At 45.0% G+C, this 27,622-nt stretch overlaps 1 protein-coding gene and 1 non-coding gene across 5 annotated transcripts in view; one reads left to right on the forward strand and one right to left on the reverse strand.

The window, feature by feature from the left end:
- NINL (ninein like) overlaps nt 1–27,622 on the reverse strand; it is a 152,331-nt gene that overhangs the window by 85,062 nt on the left and 39,647 nt on the right. The window lies entirely within an intron of this gene.
- Nucleotides 25,886–25,989, forward strand: LOC116530254. The gene has a single exon (XR_004259906.1). It is a non-coding gene; the product is annotated as a small nucleolar RNA U13 (small nucleolar RNA).

Here is a 27,622-nt window from a genome sequence, read left to right on the forward strand (position 1 = left end):
GAAGGAGAGAGACAGACAAGTGGTAAAATTCAGAATGTAAAAGGCAGGAAACGGGACAGAGAGGGCAGAGTGGCTGGGGGGAAGTACCCCAGGCAAAGGTGAGCAGGATGTCACCAGTGCCCGATTTCCAGCCCTTTCCCGTATCTCTAAGAATCATGAAAAAAATCTGTTTTGAAAATTTGTCAACTTTTTTCTATTTTTTCTTTAGTTGTAACCAATTCAACCATTTAGAGTATATAAAATAAAGAAAACAAAATAAGCCTGTCCCTCTACCCTCCCAGCTTCCCAGAAGAAATCACTGCTTGGGGTGTAGGCTTTGAGATCATTTCTAAGTCTCTAGAACAGATGAGTGGCGAGACACGCACACGTACATAACACAGACACACGTGTATTTTCACATAACAAGTATAACACTGAACACATTATTTTCCAACTTGTTTTTAAACTTGCACTGAGAGATCTTTCCCTGCCTTCCTCATTTGAAAAAATGACAATGTGCTCCTGGGTGTACGGCTGTAAAATCATGAACTATTAGTATTCTCACAGAGACAGGGTTTTCTCTTACATCACCTTCTGCTTGCATGGGCACATGTAATCTCGGGGGCAGGGGAGAAGACAAAACCTCCTGCACTGAACACCCCTGCTCCTTCCTCTTGTAAGCCCTCAAAGGCATGAACCAACCACTGTTTCCTCCGGATCATGCCCCTTAATCCGTGATTCTAGGAAGGTCCAGGGGTGCTCCCCGGGCAGCTGGGCTTGGAGGAAACACACGGCTAGGCTGTTTTCCCAACATCAGAGGGTAAAAAAGGGACCTCTTCATCTCCTGGCTGTGGGCAGGTCCTGCACCTCAGCCAGCTGGGGTGCTTGGCCTCAGCTCTCAGCTCTCCATACAATACAGCTATTTTTACTACACCGGGGAAGGCACAAAATGGGGACTCAAAGTTTTTTCTCACAGGTATATTTCCCTTTCTAAACAAGAGAGGGAAAGTCTCAAACTGGAACCTCCAGAGCCCTGGCTGCCCCTAGAAGGACAGCTTTGTGTGTGGCCAGGCCTGGCCCATGACACTGCAAACCCTCTTTGGAGCCAGGAGAGGCACAAAGAAGGAAAGACCCCACCCACCATGGCTGGGACTGCAGGGGCAGCAAGGCTGGAGAATGAGCTCCTTCCTTGCCACCCACAGCAGCTGGGCCCGCTGGGCCCCTTCATACTTGGGGATCTCAGGAGGCCCCAGCCATGCCACTTCCCTTTTTCCCAGAGCCACAGATTTATGCTTTCGGGGCTGGGCTGGGATTTCAAGAAGAGGGAAGGAGCTTCAGTTCCCATAAGACAGTTCCCGTCCAGAGGAAGGCTGGCCAGCAGGGCCGGAGTTTGGTAAAGAGCGGCCCCCTCTGGCCCTGCCTTGGAGGGCTCATGGCACAGGCAGTAGGGTAAGCCCACCCATCTGACCAGCCAGTCCCCAAGGAGACCTGTAGCTCTGCCCCACTGTCCCCATGTGAGCAGGGCAGCACAGGCAGTCCCCGCCACTTCTCAAGGCTGCACTCAGCCTTCTCAAGCCCATGGCTGAATTACTGGGCGTTCAGAGCTGCTCCTCTCCTCTTCTTCGCTCCTGCATCTCAGACTCTGCCCAGAGAGAGAGCAGGTGCTTCACCCCTACTGCTGAGTCAGGTGTGGACAAGAGGTGAGTCAGGCGCAGCAGGTCTACAAGTCAGTCAAAGACTTTTCTGTGACAATTTCCCATCCAAGACAATATCCAGCCACAATTTCAAAATAATGGAAACAAGGAAGTACTGTCTCTATTTGCGTATACCCAATAGAACCTGTCTTCCCCTCATCCCAGGAAGAGGGACAAAGCATCTTTCTGTAGACTCTCAAATACCCCATGACCAACCTTAGCAAGTGAGGGAGTTGGAAACCCTGGCCAGAAGGCTTAGAAAAACCCCAAGGCTTCACAGAAGACTGCATTCACCTGAAAAGCGACCTGACTCAGCCACACAGGAACCCTGCTGCAGACAGGCTGGCCGCTTCAAGTGGCTGCCCTGGGATCCAAGAGCCCCAGAACACAGCCCAGGCAACAAGACAGCAGACAAACCATGAACCTCGAGGAACTGTGGAGGGTCTCAGAAGCAGTGGAGCAGCCTGAAGGTGGGGCTCAGAATTCCGATGTTCACACATACTCCACTCCCTGGAGTCTGGAACGGGTGATATCAGACAGATGTAGGAGAGGAGAGTAATGATGGGGCTGAGCCCAAGACACACACACATGCACGCAGAAAAACTGCACTACCCATAGAGGGTGAGAGGAAAGCCATTTCAGACAGGAAACAAAACAGACTGCTGGGCAAAAAGAATGATCCGAGACCAAGGGAGGTTTCCTGGACGCTGACACGTTACAGTGGCAAAACAAACGTCAACAGCAGGATCAGAAGACAAGGAAAACTCCTATAAAGGGTATCTAAACAGTAAAGATAAAAAATGAGAGAGAAAAAAGGGAAATTAAAAATCAATCCCATACAGTAGTCAAATCAGTGTGGTCCCAGAACAGAGACATGAGCCCATGGGACAGAATACAGACACCAGAAATCAACCCCCATGTATATGGTCAAACGATCTTCAAATGGGGGTGTTATAAGCACAAACAGGAAAAAGGCAGTCTCTGCAATAAATGCTGCAGGGAATGCTATAGATATCCACAAGCAAAATAACTCAGTTTAACCCTTTCCTTCTTCCATATATAAAAATTAAATTTTGCTGGGCGTAGCGGCTCACGCCTGTAATCCAAGCACTCTGGAGGCCAAGGCAGGCGGATCACCTGAGGTCAGGAGTTCAAGACCAGCCTGACCAACATGGAGAAACCCCGTCTTTAAAAAAAAAAAAATTATAAAATGAAATTTAAAATTTAAAGAAGTTAATAAAATTAAAAAAAATTTTTTAATAAAAATTTTTTTAAATTAAAAAAAAATAAATTTTGTATAATTTACCAAAAATGGATCAAAGACCTAACTAAATGTAAGACCTAAAACTATAAAACTTTTTACAGTTTTAACTAGTTTTTTTATAGTTTTATACACAGAGAAAAAGCTTCTTGATGTTGAATTTGGCAGTGATTTTTTTAGATATGTCAATAAATGCATAGGCAACAAAAGCAAAGATACACAAAGGTAACTATATCAAACTTGAAAACTTCTGTACAGGAAAGCACTGTGAGGCCCTAATGAGGGAAAAGGAGCCAGGCTGGCAGGAGAAGGGGAAGCCAAAAGAAAAGTAGGTAAGCTCCAAGTCTGTCCTTTCTGGTCCAGGACACACAGTCCGCGTGTGCCCAGCTTCTCACCAGACACCTGTATGTTAGCTCACTGCAACCTCGGCCTTATCAGTACTGCACAAAGCCTTCTTCAACATGCAGCATAAACACTATTCTATAAAATCCCCAGCGAAGCTTTGTCTGTCTGCAGTCAGCTTCTCTCTTCCTGCGCTGCCTGTTGCACCCTTGCAACACATTTTTCTACTTTCTCTCTGCCTTTCCTTATCTACCTACAACGTAATTTTCTACTTTCTCTCTGCCTTTCTTGGTAAATTCTTCTTACCCCTGCGCCAACAGCCTCAGACAGTCACTGCTCACCTGTGACAATAAGAATTCAAAACAGCATCTCAAAGATACAGTCATGTATCACTTAACAATGGTGATAAGTTCTGAGAATGTGTTAGGTGATTTCATTATTGTGCAAACATCACAGAGTGTGCTTGCACAAACCAAGATGGCACAGCCTACTACAAACCTAGGCTATACGGTCTAGCCTATTGCTCCTAAGCTACAAGCAGGTTCATGTACTGAATACTGGTGGCAGCTGCAACACAATGGTAATCTAAACGTATCTAAACATAGAAAAGGTACAGAACTACAGCATTATAATCTTATGGCACCGCCATGGTGTATGCAGTCCATCACTGACTGAAACATTGTTATGTGATACATGATTATATATAGTCATCCTTCTATCCATACGGGTGGTTCCAGGGCCCCTTATGGATACCAGAATCACAGATGCTCAGCTCCCTCTGTAAAATGGTGTAGTATTTGCCTATAACCTATGCATAGCCTCCTGCATACTTTAAATCACCTCTAGATTACGTATAATACCTAATACAAGGTAAATGCTGTGTAAGTAGTTGTTATACCATATTGTTTAGGGAATAATGACAAGAAAACAAAAAGCCTCTACATGTTCAGTACAGAGACAACCACCACAGGCCTAACTACATTTCTGATCCATGGTTAGTTAAATCCACAGATGTGGAACCCACAGATACAAAAGGCTCACTGTACCTCTGTGTACAATGGAATATTATCGCACCTCAAAAAGGAGGAAAATCTTGTAATTTGCAACAACATGGATGCGCCTGGAGGACATTAATGCTAAGTGAAATAAGGCTGGCACAAAGAGACAAACACTGCAGACCTCACTTAGATGTGGATGCTAGAGCAGCTGATGCAGAGAAGCTGACAGTGGAACGGGAGTGACCAGGGGGTGGTGTTGGGGGATGTGGAGATGCTGGTTAAGGGTGCAAAGGTTTGGGTAAGACGTGAATAAGTTCTGGCAATCTACTGTACAACACGGTGACTATAGTTAATAATAACATATTGTATATGCGAAGATTGCTACGAGAGATCTTACATGTCACCACAAAAAGTATTAAGTATGTGATGGGACAGGTATGTTGATTAGCTAAATTTAGCAATTTTATAATGTATACATATTTTAAAAAATCACTTCTTATACCATAAATATATGCCATTTTTATTTGTCAATTATACCTTCATAAACTGGGGTGGAGGAGAAGTTCTAGAGATCTGTTACACAACTAAGTGAATATAGTTAACATTACAGAACTGTATACTTAACAATGGTTAAGAGGGTAAATTTCATGTTATGTGTTTTTTAACCACCACTAAATTTTTTAAAGTAAAATATATTTTTTAAAAAAGAAAGAAAAATATTCAAAATATGGTGGCCTGCTTTCTGAAACTGCCTGACTCCGTTCTCCTATAGCACTTTTATTTGGATTTTCTCCTTGCCTCCCTCTCTTGCAAAATAATCAATCCCAAAGCTCTACACATCCTCGAAAAGCCCAGAAAAGGGAGCCAAGGGAAGGGAAAGGGTAAATGACTGGAAAAATACAAGACTTTTCCAAGCAGAAATGGAAAAGTCCTCCCACTTGGGACAACAAATGAAAAGCACCTGCACCAAGAACATCCTCGCAGACTTCAGAGGGAACTAATGACTGAGCCCAAACTACAGATGTCCAGAGAGAAACAGCAGCCCCCACCTCACAGCAGCAGGGGTCAGAACAGTACTGTGCCCACGGCAGCAAGGCTGAAAGTTCACAGCCAACCCAGGGCCTTCCATGTGTTCAGGATAGAGGACTTTCTGCCTGCCCAGGAAGCTGTATGACCCATGCTGAACACACAGGTCAGCAAAATGAGGGGTGAACCAAGAAAGATGAAGACACAGTCTCAGGATCTGGGCTCCATCAAGCAGGGAGGCTTTGGTGTAGGAGCTCAACCGGGCCAGGGATATGGGGTGACCCACCCTAAACAGACTGCTATGTACTGCCTGCTGAGCATTTGGGAAAAATAGGGTAGGCTTTTGACAGGGCTGATGGAGCATATGGAAAAAATAAGAGTAAGTTCATTAAAAAGTAAGCCAGGGCAGTGGCTCACGCCTGTAATCCCAGCACTCTGGGAGGCCCATCCACACGGATCACTTGAGGTCAGGAGTTCAAGACCATCCTGGCCAACATGGTGAAACCCTGCATCTACTAAAAATACAAAAATTAGCTGGGCATGCTGACAGACGCCTGTAATCCTAGCTACTCAGGGGGCTGAGGTGAGAGAATCATTTGAGCCTGGGGGGCGGAAGTTGTAGTGAGCTAAGACTGCGTCACTGCACTCCAGCCTGGGTGATAGAGTGAGACTGTCTCTCAAAAAAAAAAAAAAAAAAAAAGATAAGCCAGTAAAAGCCCAGACAACATCAGCCTCTATAAAGCCAAACCTGGCAAAAGAGTACAAGTGTAATTGTGGCCAACCTGTGGGTTCTGCAGTGGACAATGTTACGCAGTGACAATAGTGAAAACACAGTGGCCACTGAGGAGCCCGGAGAGTATAAGAAAGAGCAGCAGAATGAGGTTTAATTACCTTGCTCATACTCTGTATGCTATAAAATAGTACAATTAGGGTACGGACACAAATATTAGGAGAAATATCTAAGACTGAAACGTGGCTCCCTCTCAGGAGCGAGATGGGAAGGTGAAGGCAAAAGAGGCAATTGCTGATGTCAACACACACTTTTTTAAACTTTTTTTTTTTGAAACAGGGTTTCCGTCTTGTTGGCTGGGGTGCAGTGGCGTTCAACATCCTGGGCTCAAGCAATCCTCCCACCTCAGCCCCCAAGTAGCTGGGACTACAGATGTGCACCACCCCGCCTAGCTACTTTTAAACTTTTTTGTAGAGATGAGGTCTCCCTATGTTGCCCAGGCTGGTCTCAAATTCGTGGGCTCAAGTGATCCTCACTTTGGCCTCCCAAAGGGCTGGGATTACAGGGTGAGCCACCACACCTGGCCTGAATGTTCTGATTTTTGAGCCATGTGAGTATGTTATTTGACAAAACAAAAACTGATGTAAAGCCAATGGGTCAACGAGCCATACACCTGCTGGCTCCACACATGCAACACAGCAGTGCTCCTGGGGAGGCATGAGGTTCATTATGGAGCCAGTCCTTCCCATACACAACATTAAAACACAGTACAGAATACCGGAATAAACACTGAACACAGATGCAGCACCGCACGTGCATGGTGGTGTGGCCGTCAAGCAGTGCCACCCCTGTGGGTGACGGGGATGCATCACAGGGAGGCCCCCTGGAGGGACAGTCCTGGGCTGCTGCAGGTGGACGGTGGTTTTGGGGAGGCAGAACCTGGAAACGAGCTCCATACCTCCGCCGTCCCACTGTAGGGGACACAGCTACCTCAGAACGCTGTCTCCTTCAGACCCACGGTGGCATCACAGGCCACTACTAATGGGGCTCCGGACAGGAGTTAAAACGGGCGTCTACATTCGCATTCTTGCTGCTTGGTGTCTCTCCCCCTTTCTCAGGGACCCAGCCTCTACCCGCCCTAGTGGCGTCTAAGAAACCAACATGTTGCCCTGGCCGGGTTGGGGGCTCCCCTAGGGTTAGAGGTCGGCTTATCTGGGTGAGAGATGCCCCGGTGTGAAATGCTGGAGGACACCCCAGCCCATCCCAACCCTGCAGTGCCACTGGAAAATGAACATATGTCGCCAAGTGAAGAGCAGGGAGGGTGGGCATGGCCTCTGCACCTCGGGCACTGTCCTGAGAGGGGATTCCTGTGGTCGCCAGGCGTGGGGGGCTCTATCTCTGTCCAGCTTCTTCCCCTGAAAGCAGCGGCTGAGAGGAGTGGGCTCCGCCATGTCTCAGAGGGGTGGGCTCCCCAGTGCAAAGGCCTTGTTCCCGGACAGTGGACCACCTTGGAAAGGCGGAGTCTGCTAGGCCTGTAAAAATACTACATGGCATATTTTATTTCTTCCTCCATAACATGAATCAAATCCACATTTGCTTTCCAGAGTTCTCTCAGCTCACCCCAGCTTCCACTGAGTAAGAAATCCTTTGACACCCAGGACCTGGTGTAGACAGTGGGCAGCCCTCAGGGGCACAGCCAGGACAGACACGGTCCCAGGATGCCATGTGTGGCTGGCCAACCATGGCATGGACTCTGCTCCCAGGCATGGACATGGCCTGGCCCAGGGTCACAGTGCTGGGCAGGGCTGGGGAGCACAGAACTGGGGAGCACAGGGCCAGGTAGCACAGGGCTGAGGAGCACAGAACTGGGGAGCACAAGGCTTGGGAGCACAGAACTGGGAAGCACAGGGCCGGGGAGCACAGGGCTGGAGAGCACAAGGCTGGGGAGCACAGGGCCGGGGAGTACAAACCTGGGAAGCACAGGGCTGGGGAGCACAAGGCTGGGGAACACAGGGCTGGGGAGCACAGGGCCGGGGAACACAGGTGGGGAACACAGTGCTGGGGAGCACAGGGCTGGGGAACACAGTGCTGGGGAGCACAGGGCTGGGGAGCACAGGGCCGGGAAGCACAGAACTGGGGAGCATAGGACCGGGAAGCACAGAGCCGGGGAGCAGAGAGCTGGGCTTCAGGCTCTGACCAAGGGTGGCGGCCGAAGATGCTCACTAGCCGGGGCTTCTGGGCTGTCAGCTGCTACGGGCCCTGCCAACTGACCTACAGTGTTTGATCAAATGACACAAGTGCTGCCCTTCAGTGAATGGCAGGCATTTGATAAATGTTATCAAAACGTACACTAACATGGGCAAAGCTGGGGTCAGCTCCCTGGCAGGAGTGCTGATGCCCAGCACCCAGTGTCCGACTTTCCTGCAGCATAGCTGTGTGCACACTCAGGGCATCAGCTAGGATGGCAGGGGTAAGGATTCAGGGAACAGCCATGTTCCTGCTGCCATGATCAATGGAGAGAGGCCAAGGTCTGATGCCAGGGTTCACAGCAGCAGGATCTCCCTGACCCAAGGAAAGACAACCCGAGATAAATGGAGGTTGGCAATGCTGACTCCACAGCCACAGAGAACCAGCAGCCTGGGGAGCACAAGGCTGGGGAGCACTATGAGGCTGCAGGGACCCTGTGTGGCCAAGGCAGGCAGCTCAGCCCTGGACAAGTCCCAGCTCCTGCCATTGGCGGCCTCATGTTTGACAGAGTGGACTAAAACACCTGCTGCTCAGCGGGGGATAACTGGAAACGCCAGGTGCTCCATACTAAGACTGCCGCTTACTCATTACGCACTGCAGCACCGCCCCCAAGGACACCAGAACTACCATCCCACGTACATACAGGCACCCAGAATCCGAGCCTCATGCTGCTCAAACCCTATTTCCAGAGATTCCTCACTGCAAATTGGCCTCCCCCTCTCTCCCTACTTGGAAATGCAACCAATGCAAATGACAAAACGTTGAGGGGAGAAAGACAGTGGCTGTAACTCTCCCCAGGGAGCCCACAGCACGGGAACTGCCCACCCACAGCCCTCTGTTTAGACTCCCCAAAGCCTCTACCTGAGGGTGGAGGCAAGGACACCCCTCTCTATCACCCTTCCACAGACCCATGGGGAGGAGGAAAGAAACGGGGAGCTTTCCCTGAACTCTTAAGACCAAGGTATTCATCCAGCACTGCCGCTACACACTCCCACAGTTTCCTTGGGGCTCTCGGGGGCTCCTAGGCCTGCGCAGGCGCCTCAGTGCAGACTCACAACAAGCAGCTCACTATAAATAATACACACTCTTTACCTGGGCAGTTCAGAGGCCTCTTCAGTTTCCTCTTCATGCAAATTGAATTACTTAATACTTCTTGGTATTCCACATGTACCTAAAATGTTTGCTCATCAATATCACCAGAAAACGTGGCTGGCATTCAGCAGTTGACTACAAAATTAGGGGCAATATTACAGATCAAAAGAAACAGTTTCTCTTAGTTTCATTTTTGGAAACTGGAATGAGTAGGCTTTCAATAATCCTAATGCTATATAAAGCTTAATTTAAAATATAAACATCAACTTTGCCACTAAATGAAGGTAAATTCTGTTTTCATCCAGAGGGGAAAAGCCTGTCCCCAAACAAACTGGACACTGCCCCAGAGACAGATGATGGTGTTATTGCTCTGCAGGACAGTGCAGCCCTCTGGAGGCTGGAGGAGCAAGGTGGTGGTTTGCATTTAACTTCGTTAATTTATGCACAGTGACGAGGGAATTTAATCTATGCGCCCCCAGAATCCACTGGGTTTTGAAGGCAGAGAAGGGATTCATTACCATTTGAAGGCTGCCTAGGTGTGCCGATCACCTAGGGAACCACAGTGTCCGTAACAGGAAGCTATTCCCAATAAGGCTCTCTGTAAATCCCACTCACCTAGAAAGAACACGGCTGAGGCAGCCATTGGACGATATTCTTTATCTGGAAAGATGTTATAATCCCAATAAAACAATTATGCCAGTGCCTAGCTTCCAGCAGAGCAGACCTCAGCACTACTTCAAATGACCTTGCCAGTAGGAATCAACCTTCACACTCTAGTAGTTCTGAGATTAGGATTCACTTCTGTTTTAACTGTTTTCATGGCTTTTGCTTATTTTTCACAATTTTTGCTATTTATTTATTTTGTAGGCACAGGCCCCAAATATCTCAACAATCAAGTTTGAAAAGTTATCCCTTTTTTATCAAGTAAGGTTTAAGAAGTTTTTTATTGTTCCAGTCCTAAAAATATAAAAATAAGCTTATACCTCATTTAAGTGTTAATTAGTATAATACGTATTTTCCCAAAAAAGTAGATTTTTAGACTAAAAGCTACAAAGATACCAAATGTTAAAACTGTCCTAAAACACCTATTTTTCTGTGGTCTCCTTAAAAAGACATGTTGGTACCTATCAATGGCAGACTCTGCTGTCAAAATCTCCAGTTTTAATGTGGACTCTGCCACTTTCTAGCTCTGTGGCCTTGGACCAGTTACTTCACCTCCCTGAGCCTCAGTTTCCTGATCTGAACAACCTGATTAGGACATTATGAGCATTAAGAGAGCTAATGCTGGCCAGGTGCAGTGGCTCATACCTGTAATCCCAGCACTTTGGGAGGCCAAGGCAGGCAGATCATGAGGTCAGGAGTCTGAGACCAGCCTGGCCGACACAGTGAAACCCCGTCTCTACTAAAAATACAAAAATCAGCCTGGCAGGTGCCTGTAATCCCAGCTACTTGAGAGGCTGAGGCAGCAGAGTTACTTGAACCCGGGAGGCAGAAGTTGCAATGAACTGAGATCACGCCACTGTGCTCTAGCCTGGGTGACAGTGTAAGACTCCATCTCAAAAAGAAAAAAAAAAAGCGCTAATGCTAAGCATGCTAACATGTTAGATACTGAGACTAGTGCCTAGTAGATGGCAAGCACTGAATAAATGTTAGCATGCCCCCTATTAGGCAGGCAAATGTGTCTGGAACTGTACACATGTCTCTAAGCATCTTCACGCTAGGTGGACATTTATAGCTTCCAAGATAAATAATCATATACAGATAACCCTGCAAGGTCCTATTGTATGTCAACATATGTAAAGACTTTTTGATCCATACATACTTATATTCATGCTAGGACTATAGATGCAAAATTTGTGTCTATTCATAATTACAAAATATCCGTACAATTAGTTATAGACACGAGATTATCCACATATGCTTGTATGTATATAAAATGAGCTCTCTCTATATCTATCATTACAAAAATAGGAAACTTCATTCTCAGCATCAATATCAACTTCTAGCATAAATCTATAAGAAAGCAAGAGTTCCTCTTTTTTGCTGGAAATAGCCAATAACAGAAATAGAAGAAATGAATAGAACCAGATAAGCAAATTTGCACCCACCACTGTAATAGCTGTAATAAAACAAGAATCATCCACGTATGATCAAAAACACTGAGGCCGGGCGCGGTGGCTCACGCCTGTAATCCCAGCACTTTGGGAGATTGAGGAGGGTGGATCACGAGGTCAAGAGATCGAGACCATCCTGGTCAACACGGTGAAACACCGTCTCTACTAAAACTACAAAAAATTAGCTGGGCATGGTGGCGCGTGCCTGTAATCCCAGCTACTCAGGAGGCTGAGGCAGGAGAATTGCCTGAACCCAGGAGGCAGAGGTTGCGGTGAGCCGAGATCGCGCCATTGCACTCCAGCCTGGGTAACAAGAGCGAAACTCTGTCTCAAAAAAAAAAAAAAAAAAAAAAAAAAAAAAAACACTGGGAGGGGTGACATCGTGCACAACAGTGGAGCAGGAAGCTCTAGGGGTCAGACGCTCCCACAGAAACTACTGAGCAACTGCAATCAACTATTTCAAAACTCTGGAATGATTATAGGCCTGCTGCCTACCATCCATGTTTCTCATTCACTGTTCCTGCTTTCCTAGAGCTGGAGGACAGTAGCCTGCACTCCCGGGGTATCTGGCTGGTACTAGGGTGGGCAGTGGGAACCCTGTCCTCCAAAGCATGGGGTTCAGGGTTTTGGCTGGTCTAGTGGTTCCTTTAGGGGCTGAAGCAGACCTTGCCTTGCTTTCAGCCTTCCTGGGCTACAGAAGCTTCCCTCAAAAGCATCTACCAGAAGATATAAAGGGATGGGAATATCTTTCGGGAAGGGGGAACTTTGTCAGGTTCAGAACAGAAACTTCAGTCACTACACACAAGAAAGATTACACAATTTGAAGAATGAAGAAAAGTGAACAGGGTCTAAAGGTCAAGTGTACAATCATACACAGAGTCTTTAGAACAGAGTCTAAACGTCAAGTGTACAATAAGAGGAGACCAAGAAGAATGGGGCAGTGAAAACATTCACAGAAAAAATGGCCAAAAACTTCTCAAATCCAATGAAAGACATGCATACTCAGATCCGAAAGGCAACAAGTCCAAAAAGAATATTCCTAAAGAGATCTACACTGAGACTCATTATAGCCATATGGTCAAATCCTAAAGGCAAATAGAGAATTGTGAAAGCAGCCAACCAGCAGCCCTCGGAGCTGCTCTGTGAAGTAGCCATTCTTTTGTTTGTTCACTTCTCTAATAAACTTGCTTTCACTTTAAAAAAAAAAAAAAAAGGGTGTGGGGGGCCAGGCGTGGTGGCTCACACCTTTAATCCCAGCACTTTAGGAGGTCAAGGCAGGCAGATCACTTGAGGTCAGGAGTTCGAGACCAGCCTGGCCAACATGGTAAAACCCCCTCTCTACTAAACATACAAAAATTAGCTGCGTGTAGTATCGGGCGCCTATAATCCCAGCTACCTGGGAGGCTGAGGAAGGAGAATCGCTTGAACACAGGAGGCAAAGATTGCGGTGAGCCAAGACTGCGCCATTGCACTCCAGACTGGGCGACAGAGGTAGACTCCGTCTTCAGGAAAAAAAAGAAAGAAAAAAAAATATGGCTTATTAATAGGAAAGAAAAAAGTAAAATGATCTGTTTGTAGATGATACATAATCTGTGTAGAAAATCCTAAAGATTACACATACACACACTCTCACACACAAACACCCACTCATCTGTTAGAAATAAGTGAATTCAACAAAACTGCAGGATATAAAATCAACACTTAAAAGTCAGTTGCAGCCAGTGTGTTGGCTCATGCCTATAATCCCAACACTTTGGGAGGCTAAGGCAGGGAGACAGCCTGAGCTCTGGAGGCCCAGGCTAGCCAGCGCAACATGGCGAAACCCTGTTTCTACAAAAAATACAAAAGTTAGCGTGGTGCTCTGTGCCTACAGTCCCAGCTACTCAGGAGACTGAGGTAGGAGTGAGGCAGGATAATAGGGTTTGGAGGTAGGGATCCTATGGCTGTTTCATGCTCAACTAAATTGAAAGAAAAACCCTAACTTTCCACGCCTAAATAACAAAATGACCAGAGGCTGCTCAGGCTACTCCCTTTGCAAACCTCCCACCTTTTCTGCGTGGCAGATGGGAAATTGGCTGTCTACAACCTATCAGACTGATTGCAGGTGGAATCCTCCTTTGCAATGTTTGTAACTTTACCTTAGCCTCTGATTAGCTACAAAAGGCAACCAATCAGATGTTGCACAAGAGTGTACATTTGTAACTCCACTTCAGCCTCTGATTGGTTCCCAAAAGCAATGAACTGAGGGCCACCACTTCATTGACATGAGATCGGCATGAAGTGGCCAACGCAAAACCTCTAGGCGGAGGTGTCTGGACAAGAGAAGATTGTGTATGCAGGCCCTTGAGGCATTGCTCAGGCTGCTCTCACCACACTGTGGAGTGTACTTTTGTTTTCAATAAATCCTTGCTTTCGTTCTTTTGTTGTTTCATTCTTGCTTTGCTTTGCTGCATGTTTTGTCCAATTCTTTGTTCAAAATGCCAAGAACCTGGACAACTTGCAGTCAAGACCCTCCTGTACTCTAGCCTGAGCAACAGAGTGAGACTGTGTCAAAAACAAAACAAAACAAAACAAATTAGTTGCAATTCTATATACCAGTAATGAACAATCTGAAAAGGAAATTAGTAAAACAATACCGGGGATCGATCCAACATGGCCGTTTAGGAACAGCTCAGGATTGCAGCTCCCAGAGAAAGCGCACAGGGTAAGTGGACGCTGCATTTTTATTGCCCACAGACTAGGAAATTCCCAGGCGGAGGAGCCCTGTGGGTTGCCAGCATGGCTCTGTTGGCCGGCGCGGCTGCTTTGCCCTCTGCAGCTGCTTTGTAAGCGCCCCGGCGCAGCGGTTCTCCATACAAAATACACTGGTCCGGGTGCCCTTTTGGCTGGTGATTGGAGCCACGGGAAGTTGCCCATTCATCTGTTTAAAAAGGGGACTGAATAGGAAACCAGGACAGTAGATTCCAGGGCAAAAAAAAGCCCCATAAATCTCAGTGCCGCTGTTTAAGCCAGCGCAGTGAGTCACCGGGCAGGAAAACACACAGATCCTGGCGCCTCTTAAACAGGCGACTGAACACCAACTTAAAAAAAAAAAAAAGGCTCTGAGGCAGGGAGCCAGGCGATCAGGCTAGGCTGGTCCCACCCCCACAAAAGAACAGCAATCAGAAACTCTCTGGATTGAGAGTTTCACAGCAAGCACAAACTGAACCCGGGACCATCCAGCTCTGTGGGGGAGGGGCATCCGCCATTACCGAGGCACTCGAACCCTACGGAGGTAGCCAGCCAATGCTGAGGCAGCCCGCTATTGCTAAGGCCACCCGCCATTGCTGAGGCAACCCGCCATTGCTGAGGCAGCCTGCCATTGTTAAGGCAACCCGCCACTACAGAGAGACTCCGCCTTAAAAGAGGCAGTTCTAACTACACCCATATAAACAGGACTGCAGGGAAGTTCACTCGGCAGCTGGGTGGGGCCCACGGCAGCTCAGCAAAGCCTCTACAGGCAGACAGTGACTAGGCTGCCTCCTTGCTGGGCAGGGCAGCTGTGAAGGAAAAAAAAAGAAGGCAGCAGCATAACAGAAACTCATAAATAAAGCCCTAAATCCCTGGGACAGAGCACCTGGGAACAAAAAGCGGTTTATGAGTTCTGCTGCAGCAGACCTAAATGTACCTGCCCAGCAGCTCTGAATGAACAACGGAGCTCACAGCTCAGCATTTGAGCTCCTATAAAGAACAGACTGTGTCCTCAAGCAGCTCCCCGATCCCTGTATATCCAAAGAGCCACCTCATCAAGGAAAGATCAGACTGACACTTGGCGGGTATCCTTCTGGGACAAAGATAGCAGAAGAAGAAAACTGGTAGCAACCGTTACTGTTCTGCAGCTGCTGCAGGTGATCCCCAGGCAAGCAGGCCTGGAGTGGACCTCAGCAGACCTACAGCAGAGGGGCCAGACTGTCAAAAGGAAAACCAAGAAACAGAAATAACCTCATCATCAACAAACAGAACGTCCGCTCAGAGACCCAATCTGAAAGCCAGCAACTACAAAGACGACAGGTGGATAAATCCATAAAGATGGGAAGAAACCAGCGCAAAAAGGATAAAAACACCCAAAACCAGAAAACTTCCCCTCCTAAAAGGGATCAGAACTCCTCACCTGCAAGGGAACAAGGTTGGATGGAGAACGAGGGTGATGAAACGACAGAATCAGACTTCAGAAGGTGGGTAGTAAGAAACTTCTGTGAACTAAAGGAACATGTTCTAACCCAATGCAAAGAAACTAAGAACATTAAAAAAAGATTTGATGAAATGCTAACAAGAATGGACAAAATAGAAAGCAATATAAGTGAATTGATGGAGCTGAAAAACGCAACACAAGAACTTCGCAAAGCAAGCACAAGTTTCAACAGCCAAATTGACCAAGCAGAAGAAAGGATAACAGAGGTCGAAGATCAACTTAATGAAACAAAACGGGAAGGCAAGAATAGGGTAAAAAGGAATGAACAAAGCCTCCAAGAAATGTGGGACAATGTGAAAAGACCTAATCTACGTTTGATAGGCATACCCGAATGCGACAAAGAGAATGAATCCAAGCTGGAAAATACTCTTCAGGATATTATCCAGGAAAACTTCCCCAACCTAGCAAGGCAGGCCAATATTCAAGTCCAGGAAATACAGAAAACACCACAAAGATACTCCTCAAGAAGAGCAACACCAAGGCACATAATCATCAGATTCACCAGGGTTGAAATGAAGGAGAAAATACTAAGGGCAGCAAGAGAGAAAGGTCAGGTTACCCACAAAGGAAAGCCCATCAGATTCACAGCAGATCTCTCAGCAGAAACCCTACAAGCCAGAAGAGAATGGGGCCAATATTCAACATCCTTAAAGAAAAGAACTTTCAACCCAGAATCTCCTATCCAGCCAAACTAGCTTCATAAGTGAAGGAAAAATAAAATCCTTTGTGAACATGCAAGTACTCAGAGATTTCGTCACCACCAGGCCTGCTTTACAAGAGCTCCTGAAAGAGGCTCTACACATAGAAAGGAACAACCAGTACCAGCCACTCCAAAAACATGCCAAATGGTAAAGAGAATCAATACAATGAAGAATCTGCATCAACTAATGGGCAAAAGAGCCAGCTAGCACCAAAATGGCAGTATCAAATTCACACATAACAATATTAACCCTAAATGTAAATGGACTAAATGCCCCAATCAAAAGACACAGACTGGCAAATTGAATAAAAAGACAAAACCCATCGGTGTGCTGTATCCAGGAAACCCATCTCACATGCAAGGATACACAAAGGCTCAAAATAAAGGGATGGAGGAAGATTTACCAAGCAAATGGAGAGCAAAAAAAAGCAGGAGTTGCAATTCTCATCTCTGATAATTTAAAGCAACAAAGATCAAAAGAGACAAAGAAGGACATTACATAATGGTAAACAGATCAATGCAACAAGAAGAGCTAACGATCCTAAATATATACGCACCCAATACAGGAGCTCCCAGATACATAAGGCAAGCTCTTAATGACTTACAAAGAGACTTAGACTCCCACACAATAATAGTGGGATACATTAACACCACATTGTCAATATTAGACAGATCAACCAGAGAGAAAATTAACAAGGATATCCAGGACTTGAACTCAGACCTGGACCAAGCAAACGTAACAGACATTTACAGAACTCTCCACCCCAAAGCCACAGAATATATATTCTTCTCAGCACCACATCACACCTACTCTAAAATTGACCACATAATTGGGAGTAAATCACTCCTCAGCAAATGCAAAAGAACGGAAATCATAACAAACAGTCTCTCGGACCACAGTGCAATCAAGTTAGAACTCAGAATTCAAAAACTAACACAGAACAGCACAGCTTCATGGAAACTGAACAACTTGCTCTTGAATGTTGACTGGATAAACAATGAAATGAAGGCAGAAATAAAGATGTTCTTCGAAACCAAAGAGAATGAAGACAAAACATACCAGAATCTCTGGGACACATTTAAAGCAGTCACTAGAGGAAAATATATAGCAATAAGTGCCCACATGAGAAGCAAGGAGACATCAAAAATTGACACCCTATTGTCAAAACTGAAAGAGCTAGAGGAGCAAGATCAAAAAAACTCAAAGCCTAACAGAAGACAAGAAATAGCTAAGATCAGAGCAGAACTGAAGGAGATAGAGACACAAAAAAACCTTCAAAAAATCAATAAATCCTGGAGCTGGTTTTTTGAAAAGATCAACAAAATAGACAGACCACTAGCCAGATTAATAAAAAAGAAAAGAGAGAATAACCAAATTGATGCAATAAAAAATGATAAAGGGGATATAACCACAGATTCCACAGAAATTCAAACCATCATCAGAGATTATTACAAACAACTCTATGCACATAAACTAGTAAACCTGGAAGAAATGGATAAATTCCTGGACACTTGCCTCCTCCCAAGACTAAACCAGCAAGAAGCCAAAACCCTGAACAGACCCATAACAAGTTCTGAAGTTGAGGCAGCAATTAAGAGCTTACCACCCTAAAAAAGCCCAGGTCCGGACGGGTTCACAGCTGAATTCTACCAGACATATAAAGAGGAGCTGGTATCATTCCTTCTGAAACTATTCCAAACAATACACAAAGAGGGAATTCTTCCCAAATCATTTTATGAGACCAACATCATCCTGATTCCAAAACACGGCAGAGACTCAGCAAGAAAAGAAAACTTCAGGCCAATATCCATGATGAACATAGACGCAAAAATCTTCAATAAAATACTGGCAAGCCGATTGCAACAGCACATCAAAAAGTTTATCCATCATGATCAAGTAGGTTTCATCCCGGGGATGCAAGGCTGGTTCAACATACGCAAGTCTATAAATGTAATCCACCACGTAAACAGCACCAAAGACAAAAACCACATGATTATCTCAATTGATGTGGAGAAGGCATTTGACAAAATTCAACAGCCCTTTATGCTAAAAACCCTCAATGAGCTAGGTATTGACGGAATGTACCTCAAAATGATAAAAGCTATTTACGACAAACCAACAGCCAATATCATACTGAATGGGCGAAAACTGGAAGAATTCCCCTTGAAATCTGGCACTAGACAAGGATGCCCTCTCTCACCACTCCTATTCAATATAGTACTAGAAGTTCTAGCCAGAGCAATCAGGCAAGAAAAAGAAATAAAGGGTATTCAAATAGGAAAGGAGGAAGTCAAATTGTCTCTATTTGCAGACGACATGATTGTATATCTAGAAGACCCCATCGTCTCAGCCCCAAATCTCCTGAAACTGATAAGCAACTTCAGCAAAGTCTCAGGATACAAAATCAATGTGCAAAAATCACAAGCATTCCTATACACCAATAACAGACTTAAAGAGAGCCAAATCAAGAACGAACTGCCATTCACAATCGCCACAAAGAGAATAAAATACCTAGGAATACAACTAACAAGGAATGTAAAGGGTCTCTTCAAGGAGAACTACAAGCCACTGCTCAACGAAATAAGAGAGGACACAAACAGATGGAGAAACATTCCATGTTCATGGTTAGGAAGAATCAATATCGTGAAAGTGGCCATACTGCCCAAAGTAATTTACAGATTCAACGCTACCCTATCAAGCTACCAATGATCTTCTTCACAGAACTGGAAAAAACCACCTTAAACTTCATATGGAACTAAACGAGTGCCCACATAGCCAAGTCAATTCTAAGCAAAAAGAACAAAGTGGGAGGTATCACACTACCGGACTTCAAACTATACTACAAGGCTACAGTAATCAAAACAGCATGGTACTGGTACCAAAACAGAGATATAGACCAATGGAACAGAACAGAGGTCTCAGAGGCAACACAACATATCTACAACCATCTGATCTTTAACAAACCAGACAAAAGCAAGCAATGGGGAAAGGATTCCCTGTTTAATAAATGGTGTTGGGAAAACTGGCTAGCCATGTGCAGAAAGCAGAAACTGGACCCCTTCTTGACACCTTACACTCAAATTAACTCCAGATGGATTAAAGACTTAAACATGCCGGGCGCGGTGGCTCATGCCTGTAATCCCAGCACTTTGGGAGGCCGAGGCGGGTGGATCACGAGGTCAAGAGATCCAGACCATCCTGGTCAACATGGTGAAACCCCGTCTCTACTAAAAATACAAAAAATTAGCTGGGCATGGTGGTGCGTGCCTGTAATCCCAGCTACTCGGGAGGCTGTGGCAGGAGAATTGCCTGAACCCAGGAGGCAGAAGTTGCGGTGAGCTGATATCGCGCCATTGCACTCCAGCCTGGGTAACAAGAGCGAAACTCCATCTCAAAAAAAAAAAAAAAAGACTTAAACATAAGACCTAACACCATAAAAATCCTAGAAGAAAATCTAGCCAAAACCATTCAGGACATAGGCGTAGGCAAGGACTTCATGATCAAAACACCAAAAGCATTGACAACAAAAGCCAAAATGGACAAATGGGACCTAATCAAACTCCACTGCTTCTGCACGGCAAAAGAAACAGTCATTAGAGTGAATCGGCAACGAACAGAATGGGAAAAAATTTTTGCAGTTTACCCATCTGACAAAGGGCTGATATCCAGAATTTACAAAGAGCTAAAACAGATTTACAAGAAAAAAACAAACAAGCCCATTCAAAAGTGGGCAAAGGACATGAACAGATACGTTACAAAAGAAGACATACACGAGGCCAACAAACATGAAAAAATGCTCATCATCACTGGTCATCAGAGAAATGCAAATCAAAACTACATTGAGATACCATCTCACGCCAGTTAGAATGGCGATCATTAAAAAATCTGGAGACAACAGATGCTGGAGAGGATGTGGAGAAATAGGAACACTTTTACACTGTTGGTGGGAGTGTAAATTAGTTCAACCATTGTGGAAGACAGTGTGGCGATTCCTCAAGGACCTAGAAATAGAAATTCCATTTGACCCAGCAATCCCATTACTGGGTATATATCCAAAGGATTACAAATCGTTCTACTATAAGGACACGTGTACACGAATGTTCATTGCAGCACTGTTTACAATAGCAAAGACCTGGAACCAACCCAAATGCCCATCGACGATAGACTGGATAGGGAAAATGTGGCACATATACACCATGGAATATTATGCAGCCATCAAAAACGATGAGTTTGTGTCCTTTGTAGGGACATGGATGAACCTGGAAACCATCATTCTCAGCAAACTGACACAAGAGCAGAAGATCAAACACCACATGTTCTCACTCATAGGTGGTGTTGAACAATGAGAACACACAGACACAGGGAGGGGAGCACTACACACTGGGGTCAGTTGGGGGGAAATAGGGGAGGGACAGTGGGGGGTGGGGAGTTGGGGAGAGATAGCAAGGGGAGAGATGCCAGATGTAGGTGATGGGGAGGAAGGTAACAAATCACACTGCCACGTGTGTGCCTATGCAACAATCTTGCATGTTCTTCACATGTACCCCAAAACCTAAAATGCAATAAAATAAATAAATGGGAAAAAAAAGGAAAACAATACCATCTATAATAGCATCAAAAGAAATAGAATACTTCAGAATAAAGGTAAACAAGGATGCAAAAAATTTGTACAGTGGAAACTATAAAACACTGCAAATAGAAATGAAAAAAGATATAAATAAATGAAAAGACATCTCACGTTCAGGGATTGAAAGACTCAATACTGTTACGATGACAAAACTATCCAAGGCAATGTAGAAATTCAATGTAATCCCCATCAAAATCCCAAAGTCACATTTTGGAGAAATGAAAAAGCCCATCCTAGAATTCATATAAAATCTTGAGTGACCTCTAACAGCCAAACAATCTTGAAAAAGAAGAACTAAGTTGGAGCACTCAAACTTCACCATTTTGAAACTCACTACAAGGCCACAGGGTAATCAAAACAATTGGTAATGGAAAGAATTAGGCTGGACTCTTACCTTACATTATATATGAAACCTAACTCAAACTGGGTTAGACAAAAAGGTAACAGCTAAAACTATAAAACTCTTAAAAGAAAAGAAGCCAAAAGATTCAGGACACTGGATTTGGCAAGGATTTCTGGATGGCACAAAAAGCACAAGTAACAACAGGAAAAATAAAATCAGATAAATTAGACTTCATCAAAATTAAAAATTCTGTACATGAAAAGACACTATCAAGAGAATAGATACCCCAATTACGCTGATTTGATTATTATACAACATATGCCTGTATCAAAACATCACATGTACCTCATAAATATGTACAACTATTATATATCTGCAATAATTAAAAATACTTTTGTTTTTTGAGACAGAATCTTGCTCTATGGCCCAGGCTGGTGTGTAGTGGCACAATCATGTTTCACTCTATCTTCAGCCCCCAGGGCTCAATCGATCCTCCCACCTCAGGTTTCTGAGTAGCTGGGACCACAGGTGTACACCACCTCTCTGGCTACTTTTTTATTTTAATTTTTTTTTGTAAACATGGCTGTCTCATTATATTGCCTAGGCTGGTCTTGAACTCGTGGGCTCAAGCAATCCTCTTGCCTTGGCCTCTCAAAGTGCTGGGATTACAGGCATGAGCCACCATGCCCAGTCACAAAAAGTTTTGTGTGTGTGTGTTTTTTTTTTTTTTTTTTGAGACAGTTTCACTCTTGTTGCCCAGGCTGGAGTGCAATGGTGCAATCTCAGCTCACTGCAACCTCTGCCTCCCAGGTTCAAGCGATTCTCCTGCCTCAGCCTCTCAAGTAGCTGGGACTACAGGCATGCACCACGAAACCCAGCTAATTTTGTATTTTTTTTAGGAGAGACAGGGTTTCACCATATTGGTCAGGCTGGTCTCTAACTCCTGACCTCAAGAGATCCACCTGCCTTGGCCTCCCAAAGTGTTGGGATTACAGGTGTGAGCCACTGCGCCTGGCCAAAAAAACACTTTTTAAAGACTATTAAGAGATAGAAACACAGGTGGACACAGTGGTACGTGCCTGTAGTCCCAGCTACTTGGGAGGCTGAGGCAGGAGGACTGCTTGAGCCCAGGTGTTTCAAGTCCCGCCCAAGCAACATAGTAAGACCTTGTCTTTTAAGAAGAGAGACAGAGAGAGAATCCATGCAATAGAAAATACCTGATAAAGAATATCCAGAATAAAAATCTCTACAACTCAACAACAAAAACACAATTCAAAAATGAGCAAAGGGGTGTGGGTAGCTCACTCCTGTGGTCCCAGCACTTTGGGAGGCCAAGGCAGGCAGACTGCTTTAGCTTAAGGGTTTGAGACCAGCCTGGGCAACATGGTGAGACCTCATCTTCACAACAAATGAACAAAATCAGCTGGGCATGGTAACATGCACCTGTAGTCCCAGCTACTTGGGAGGTTGAACTTGAAGGATCTCTTCAGCCTGAGAGGTTGAGATTGCAGTGAGCCAAGATTGCACCACTGCACTCCAGCCTGGACCCTGGGCAACAGAACAAGACTATGTCTCAAAAAATAAAAAGTTTAAAAGTAACCAAATAAATGGAGACACATCTGCGATAGTTCCTCAAAGATATATTCACTTCATAATGTCTGGAACCTGTGAATATTATCTTATATATTAATCGCAAAAAACGTTAAGTAGATTCAGGAACTTGGGAGGAGGAGTTTATCCAAGATTATCTAGGTGGGACCTGATGCAATTACATATAGCCTCATAAAAGGCAGAAAAATTTTGAGAGAGAAGAGGAGAAGGCAATGTGACCAGAGGCAAAAACGCTGGAGTGATGCAACCATGAGCCAAGGAATGCCTGCAGCCCCCAGAAGCTGAACAAGCCAGGGGAGGAATTCTTCCCTGGAACCTAGAAAGAGCAAGTGGCCCTGCCAACATCTTGTGTTTACACTTCTGGCCTCCCGACTGTCACAGGATAGATTTCTGTTGTTTAACCTTAACCCAATTTGTGTTAGTTTGGTACAGCAGCCCTAGGAACGAATACAACATCCCATATCACAACGTTGTTAAGGCAGCTGTACTCCCTCACCCACCACAGAGTTGATATAATCTCTACCAAAATCTCAGCTGGCTTTTTTAGAGAAATTAACAAGTTGACCTTAAAATTTATATGGAAATTCAAGGGGCCAAGAATCACCAAAGCAATCCTGGGAAAGAAGAAAATAGTTGGATATTCCCACTCAATTACAAAACTTACTACAAAGATACAGTGCAGTATGGTACTGGCATAAAGACAGATACACACACAAATGGAATAGCATTGAGAGTCCAGAAATAAACCTTTGCATTTACAGTCCATTGATTTTTCTTTCTTTTTTTGAGATGGAGTCTTGCTCTGTCACCCAGGCTGGAGTGTAATGGCGTGATCTCTGCTCACCACAACCTCCATCTCCTGGGTTCAAGCGATTATCCTGCCTCAGTCTCCAGAGTAGCTGGGATTATAGGCGCATGCCACCACACCTGGCTCATTTTTTTTTTTTGAGACGGAGTTTCGCTCTTGTTACCCAGGCTAGAGTGCAATGGCACGGTCTCGGCTCACCGCAACCTCCGCCTCCTGGGTTCAGGCAATTCTCCTGCCTCAGCCTCCTGAGTAGCTGGGATTACAGGCACGCGCCACCATGCCCAACTAATTTTTTGTATTTTTATTAGAGACGGGGTTTCACCATGTTGACCAGGATGGTCTCGATCTCTTGACCTCGTGATCCACCTGCCTCGGCCTCCCAAAGTGCTGGGATTACAGGCGTGAGCCACCACGCCCGGCCCTATTTTTTTGTATTTTTATTAGAGACGGGGTTTCACCATGTTGGCCAGGCTGGTCTTGAACTTTTGACCTCATGATCCACCCGCCTCGGCATCCCAAAGTGCTGGGATTACAGGTATAAGCCATCACACCTGGTCTTTTTTTTTTTTTTTTTTTGAAAGGGAGTCTCCCTCTCTTGCCCAGGCTACAGTGCAGTGTCATCATCTTGGCTCACTACAACCTCCACCTCCTCCTGGGTTCAAGCGATTCTCCTGCCTCAGCCTCCGGAGTAGCTGGGATTACAGGCATGCACCACCACAACCAGCTAATTTTTGTATTTTTAGTAGAGATGGGGTTTCACCATGTTGGCCAGGCTGAGGTTGATCCTGACTTCAAGTGATCTGCCTGCCCAAGCCTTCCACAGTGCTGGGATTACAGGCATGAGCACCTGGCCCAAAGAACTCTTAAAACTCAACAAGGCTAGGCGTGGTAGCTCTGAAGGCATATAATAAAGGAATAAAATAAGCTCTGAAGGCATGAAAATACATGGAGGAACCTTAACTGTATATTGCTAAGTGACAGAAAGCAATCTGCCCAGATGGGCAGATCACCTGAGGTGAGGAGTTCAAGACCAGCCTAGCCAACATGGTGAAACCCCATCTCTACTAAAAATACAAAATTAGCCAGGTATGGTAGTGCATGCCTGTAACCCCAGCTACTCAGGAGGCTGAGGCAAAAGAATTGCTTGAACCCAGGAGGTGGACGTAGCAGTGAGTCAAGATCACGCCACTGCACTCCAGCCTGGGCAACAAGAGCGAGACTCTACTCTGCCTCAAAAAAAAAAAAAAAAAAAAAAAAGGTTGGGTGAGGTGGCTCACGCCTGTAATCCCAACACTTTGGGAGGCCAAGTCTGAGGCGGGCGGATCACGGGGTCAGGAGTTCGAGACCAGCCTGACCAACATGGTGAAACCCATCTCTACTAAAAATACAAAAATTAGCCAGTCGTGGTGGCATGTGCCTGTAATCCCAGCTACTCAGGAGGCTGAGGCAGGAGAATTGCTTAAACCCGGGAGGCAGAGGTTGCAGTGAGCTGAGATCGCACCAATGCACTCCATCCTGGGCAACAGAGCAAGACACGGTCTCAAAAAACAACAACAACAAAAACACACACAAAAAAACTCCACAATAAGAAAAAAACCTCAATTAAACAATGGGCAGAAGATGTGAACACCTCATCTAAGAACATATACAAATGGCAAATATGCATACGAAGATGCTCAAAATTATATGCCTCCAGGGAAACACAAACAAAACAGGGACATACCCATTAGCATGGCAAAAAGACAAAACACTGATACCAACAAATACAAGAATCAGGAGCAACCCAAACTCATTCACTGCTGCCGGGAATGTAAACGAGGCAGCCTCTTTGGAAGAGTTTGGCAGTTTCTTACAAAACCAAACATATTCTTACAATGCAATCCAACAATTGTACTTCTTGGTATTTACTTAAATAAGTTGAAATTTTATGTCTACACAAAAACCATACCTGGATGTTTATAGCAGCTTTATTCAGAATTGCCAAAACTTGGGTGCAACTAAGATGTCTTTCAGTAGCTGAATAGATCAAGTGTGGTACATCAGATAAGGGGCTATTATTCAGCACTAAGAAGAAATGAGTGATTCTCTTGTAGTTCATAAGTGCGATAGCTGGGTGTTCACATGCATGTGTGAGATGTGCTAGCCTGAAACCTTGTTATGATGTTGGCGCATTACTCATCTGACATAAAAAGAGGAAAGAAAAAATAAGCTCTGAAGGCATGAAAATACATGGAGGAGCCGGGCGCGGTGGCTCACGCCTGTAATCCCAGCACTTTGGGAGGCCGAGGCGGGTGGATCACGAGGTCAAGAGATCGAGACCATCCTGGTCCACATGGTGAAACCCCGTCTCTACTTAAAATACAAAAATTAGCTGGGCATGGTGGCGCACGCCTGTAGTCCCAGCTACTCGGGAGGCTGAGGCAGGAGAATTGCCTGAACCCAGGAGGCGGAGGTTGCGGTGAGCCGAGATCCCACCATTGCACTCCAGCCTGGGTAACAAGAGCGAAACTCCGTCTCAAAAAAAAAAAAAAAAAAAGAAAATACATGGAGGAAACTTAAATGCATATTGCTAAGTGACAGAAAGCAATTTGAAAGGCTACATACTACATGATTCCAAGTATATGACCTTGTAAATCCTAAAACTGTGGAGATGGTAAAAAGATCAGTGGTTGCCAGAGGTGGAGGGAAGGGAGGAATGAACAGGGGGAGATGAGGAATTTTAGGTTAGCGGAACTACTCTGTATGATACTCTAATAGTGGAGGCATGTCATTTTACGTTTGTTAAAACCCACAGAATGTACAACACCAAGAATGAACCCTAACATCAACTTTGGTCTCTGGAGGGGAAGGTGTGTCTATGTGGGTCCATCAAGTATAATGAAAGGACCAGGCTGGGGTGGGACACTGACGGTGAAGGGGGCTGTGCAGGGCAGAAGCGGAGGGCATGTGGGATCTCTCTTCCACCCTGTTCAATATTGCCATGAACCAAAACCAGCTCTAAAAAATAAAGGCTATTTTTTTTCAAGTGAAGGGAAAATTGAGACATTTTCAAATAAATAAAAACTGACAGAGTTCTTCAGTAGCAGTCCTAACCAACAAGAAACACTAAAAACAGTCCTTCAGGCCAACACAAAAAGATGCTAGACTAAAATCTACGTGAAGAAAGAAAATTACCAGTAATGATAACCGTATCAGTAAACAGAAAAGTCAACATTAATCAAGTTTCTGTATTTAACTTCATTCTTCTTCATTTGGTATAAAGGACCAATAATACACAATTTGCACAATACAGTAATTATATATCTACGTTGATGGGTACAAAATTTATAAGGACGTAATTTGTGATAATAGCAACATAAAGGGGGAGGAACAGAGCTATGTAGAAGGCAAGTTTTTGTATGCTATTGCAACATTATGAGATATACATATATATACATCAGTTTCATCCACAGCTCTTGGCTCATCACTCCCACAGTCCTTGTGAGTCTGTCGTTATGTTGGGGAACTGGAGACCTCAGATGCAGACATCAGAAAACAAAATCTCAGTTGGGCGCAGTGGTTCACACCTATAATCTCGGAGCTTTGGGAGGCCGAGTGGGGAGATTCACTTGAGGCCAGGAATTTGAGACCAGTCTAGCCATCAAAGCAAGGCTGCTATAAAAATAAATAAATAAATAAATAACTAGAATTAGCTAGGCATGGTGGCATGCCATTATTGTCCCAGCCACTTGGGAGGCTAAGGCAGGAGGCACAATCATAGCTCACTAGAGCCTCAAATTCCTGGCCTCAGGCGATCCTCCTCCCTCAACTTCCCAAGT

Source organism: Sapajus apella, unplaced genomic scaffold (assembly GCF_009761245.1).
Source record: "Sapajus apella isolate SASKATOON/1434 unplaced genomic scaffold, GSC_monkey_1.0 scaffold65, whole genome shotgun sequence".
Lineage (NCBI taxonomy): Eukaryota > Metazoa > Chordata > Mammalia > Primates > Cebidae > Sapajus > Sapajus apella.